The sequence below is a fragment of the Eumetopias jubatus genome, unplaced genomic scaffold (assembly GCF_037043125.1).
Source record: "Eumetopias jubatus isolate StellerSeaLion01/CBP00866 unplaced genomic scaffold, mEumJub1_p1.0 scaffold_6, whole genome shotgun sequence".
Lineage (NCBI taxonomy): Eukaryota > Metazoa > Chordata > Mammalia > Carnivora > Otariidae > Eumetopias > Eumetopias jubatus.
The window spans coordinates 64,459,948-64,464,834 of record NW_028274812.1 but is presented as its reverse complement, the minus strand read 5'-3'; positions in this window follow the sequence as shown (position 1 = coordinate 64,464,834).

The following is a 4,887-nucleotide window of genomic DNA, read 5'->3' as shown; positions in this document are numbered from 1 at the left end:
CAGGAGGTGTGGGGAAAATCTCTGTGGCCTCCCAATTTTATTGTAAACCTAAAACTGCTCTAAACAGAGTTTATAAAAAATACAATATTCACAGGGGAGATTTTAGGGATAGAGAAAACATCTGGGGAAAAATACGGGAAGTATTATATCAAAGACGACATGCTTCCCCCTCAACCCTCTAACATCTCCATTCCTGACCCTCACTCTCATCTGTTGACTTTATTTCTTCAACAAAATTGAAGCAATCAGAGAAAAACTGTTACAGACTACCACTACTGTATCTATCAACTTTCTACACCTCTGCCCATGCACTTCCTTCTTGTTTCTACAGATAAGCTGAAAATGCTCCTCACCAAGGCCATTTCTTCACTTGTACACTTGCTCCCATGCCTTCTTGCCTATTTAAAAACACTGTTCTGGCAATTTTCTCCTTATTTCCATAATTGCCAGTCTTTCCATTTGTAAGTGATGATTTTATCAGACAAAAATATACTATTTCTCTCATCATTAAAAAATAAATTGTCTCTTGACCTCACTTTGCCTTCCAGGACAGCATCATTTCTCTGCTCCCATTACAGCAAAATTCCTTGAGAGATTTCTCTATACCTGCATTCTTTAATGTCCCTTTTCCCATTTTCTCATGTGTCCACTATTTTAGGATTTCATCTCACTACCCTCTACAACTCTCTTATTAATAGCACCAATGCTGTCTCTTTATTAAATCTTTAGGACACTACATAATTTGATTTTTCTTCTGCCTCTCAAGCCACTCCTTCTCAGTCTCTTTTATGGGTCTTTCTTGTCAGGTCTCCAGCTTCCAAGTGTTGCCATATCTTAGGGCTCATTCCTTAGATTCCTTAGATGATTTCTCTTCTCTATCTCTCTTCCTTCTTCAGATCACATCTAACAGTATATTTATATGCCAAGTTTATATTTCCAGCCAGATCCTTCACCTGAACACTAACATATATATATATATTATATATATACACACATATATATAGTATATATATGCATATATATATAATACTAGTTTTTGTATTACTGCTATAGCAAATTACCACAAACAAGTTTAAAACAACAACAATTTATTTTCATTACAGTTCTGAAGGTCACAAATCTAACATCACAGTGTTGGTAGAGCAGTTCCCTTTTGGAGATTTTGGGAAAGAATCCATTTATTCCTTGGATTTGAAACTGAAGTTTTTAGAATTTTCCTGCATTCCTTAGCTCATGGTCATGTCTTTGTATTACTCCAACCTTTTGCGTTCATCATCACATCACATCTCCTACTATTGATTCTGATCTCCTCTCTCCATCTTATAAGGACCTTCATGCTTACACGGGCTCATATGGATAACCCAGGATAATCCCTTCATCTTGAAATTCTTAATCACATCTTAAAGTCCTTTTTGCCACATATGGTATCATTTACAGGTCCTAAGGATTAGAACATGAATTTCTTTGAGTCATCATTCAGTTTGCCACAATATCCAACTGCCCACTGAAGCCTCTATTTGAATGTCTTCTCAAACAAAATGGCCAAAACTGAGCTTCTGAGATTCCAGCACAAACCACCTCCTCTGTTAATTGCAACTCCATTCCTAAAATTTCTTGGTCAAAATGTTTGGTACCATTTTTGATTCATCTATTTCTCTAAAAGTCACAAATCCAATTCTTTAATAAGCAAATCCTATTGGGCACCTGGGTGGCTCAGTCGTTAAGCGTCTGCCTTCAGCTCAGGTCATGATCCCAGGGTTCTGGGACCAAGCCCCACATTGGGTTCCCTGCTTGACGGGGAGCCTGCTTCTCCTTCTCCCACTCCCCCTGCTTGTGTTCCTTCTCTCGCTTTGTCTCTCTCTGTCAAGTGAATAAATAAAATCTTTTTTAAAAAAATAAGCAAATCCTATTGGATCGTCTTCAAAATTCAGTATTCTATCACTTTTTACCATCTCCAGTGTCACTCAACTGGACCCTGCCACCATTATCTTCTGGCAGCAATATCCACTTTGCCTGAGTTAAAAGCAGCCCTGGTGACCAGGCATTCAATATGGCCAAATCTGTTTACTCCGATCTTCATCACTGTGCGCCAGAATATGTGATTGTCTATTGAACCAGGAAGAGCAGAGAGCATTTTTGCTTACTTCTAGTGTAGTCATACAGCAAGCATGTTTAGTCTTTTTTACAGTCACCTTAAATCCTTTTCAGAACAACATGGAGTATATAAAAATAGTAGTGAAGTGTTTAGTAAACAGCACTTATTAACACCCCTGTCCCCTTCTAAGGTGATGAGATACCCCACTGCCTATAGGTTTAAATTCAGATTCCTTAGCATGGATACAAAGCCTTCATGATATGGCCTTACTCTGTTTCTAGGGTCAGTTTGCACCATTCTATATTCTAGGCACTAGGATTCTCTGCCCCGAAAAGACCACATTCTTGCTTTTATCCTTCCCCCACAATTACAAGTACTAAATATAAGCACGTAGTAAGGTTTTTGTTGTTGTTGTTGTTGGCAGTTATCCAGAATAACCGATGTGTCCTTTTATAAAGTTTTGAGAGGAATGTGTCTCTCATACTTGTAATCAAAAAAGTTGTATCGTCTCAGTAGGAAGTGAGGCAATCACAGACATGTCTATGTGGCGAGGAGATCTTTCATGTACCTGCTATTTGTTAGCTGTGGGTAAATAAAGAGTCTTGGGCCTTTGAATGAAGCTACTGTTAAATACCTAATACTTTGCAAATCTCCATCTCATTATGTACTGCAGATGTTTGACTTTAAAAAGCCACCCAATTCTGAGATTTATATTGCTGTTTATGGGTTGTAAGATGTTTTACAATTACTTTCACACTTGATCCTCCCTATATCCTATGAATTAGAAATGACAGGTATCACTCTAATTTTTTTTTTAATTGTGTTTATTTATCTATCAGAGAGAGAGGTGGGGGCACAAGCAGGGGGAGTGGCAGGCAGAGGGAGAAGCAAGTTCCCTGCTGAGCAAGGATCCCAATGTGGGACTTGATCTGAGGACACTGGGATCATGCCCTAAGCCGAAGGCAGATGCTTAACCGACTGAGACACCCAGGGGTCCTTCACTCTAAATTTTAATATGAGGAAACTGAGGCTGACCATTTATCTAAGTTGAAAGTGGCAGAACCAGAACCAGCTTTAAGATTAAGTCAGTTCTTTGTTCTTTTCACTATAGCATACTACACATCAAGTTGTCCCTGTGTATATACAGTTGTTTTGCAATGATTTATAGTTATGCCTCTTTCCATGATATATTTGCTCTCTCTCTCCCTAAGTATTACCTTTTAATGGAAAAAGAGAAATCAACTTCTGGAATATCTTGAAACCATTTGGGGCATCTATTTTTTTTAATACCGTAGGGTTCAAAGACTGTATTTTTGCTGCTTTTTATTAGCGTTTTGTGTTTTTGTAACTGTTAGGGATTATTGTAATTTTGGAGTTAGATGTGTTGTCTGTACAGATACATGAAAACCACACATTAATATTCCTGTCCTTATACTGATCCTTGAGACCAAAACTCTATATCATAAACTGCTTTTATAGTAGCTAGTAGAGCAATAGGCACTGCAATAAGTATATCAAACAAGACACCCTTGAACAAAGAGCTATGACAAAAGAAAGTAAAATTAACTTATTGTCATGCAATTTTGCTCTATCTTTTCTGATAATATTCTAACTAAAACCATTTGGAAATCATACATTTATTCATCCAGTGTCTATTTAAGTACTTCCTATGTGCCTGGCATATGATCTAGAATGGTATTGACAAACTATGGCCTACTGGCTAAATCCTTTTGGCCAACTCTTTTTATAAATAAAAGTTTTATTAGAAAAAAAAATGCTACCAACTCATATTGCTTTTCTGCTTAAAGTCCTCACATGTCTTCCTATCTCATTTTTGGAAAAAAACAAAGTATTTAATATCTATATGCCCTGCTCCACCACCCACACCCTTAGTCTCTCTCTCTGTAGCCCCATGCCCAGCTTCCCTTCACCTTGTCATTTGACTCTAGTCGCATTGGCTTTGTGCTGCCTCCTGAACTTGCCAGGCACAATTCTTCTCACACTTCTGCACCAGCTCTTCTCCCTGCAAGAATCTTTTTTCTTGCTGATAGCCTTATGATTTTCTCCTTTTCTTTCTTCGGGGTTTTACACAAATATTAGTTCTCAGTAAGATCTTCTTTGGCCTTATTTGAAATATATCTTTTATATCTTTTATATCCGACATTCTTGCTTTACTTTTTCTCTTTAATAATTATTACCATCAATTCATTAGGTATTTCACTTATGTTATTTATACCTCTTTCCTCCACAAAAGTATAAGATCCATAAGAGCAGAAAGTTTTGAGTATATGGTCCAGCACCACATGCCCAATGCTGAAACAGTGCTTGAATCATAAGGGCTCAGTTAATTAATTTTAATTAAAAGCATGAAGTTGTTATTCAAAACTTTTTCCTTTGTGTTGTATTCAGTGACAAGGTTTTAGATACCTAGTCATTGTAATCTGTTCAGTCTTCTATAAAGACCGTATATAAAGAAATGACACAATACTCCTGACTTTGAGGGAAACACCGGGAGATTTTTCTCACTATTGTTTCTAAAAGTCTTGAAAAATTTCTGTCCCACACCAAGTGCCATTGGATGCCATATATAGATATTTCTCCAACAGTGAAATTATGAAAAAACTATATATGGTTATTTTTTAATATAATGGGTCACATTCATGATACTGAATTTTTTTCTAATTAAAAATATAACCAAATCACAAAAAATGCAACACTAGAATTACTGGTGTAACTGTTATTTATGGGGTTGTCCTAGGATGAGGCAGTTAAGACAGTTAACTGATTTTTCC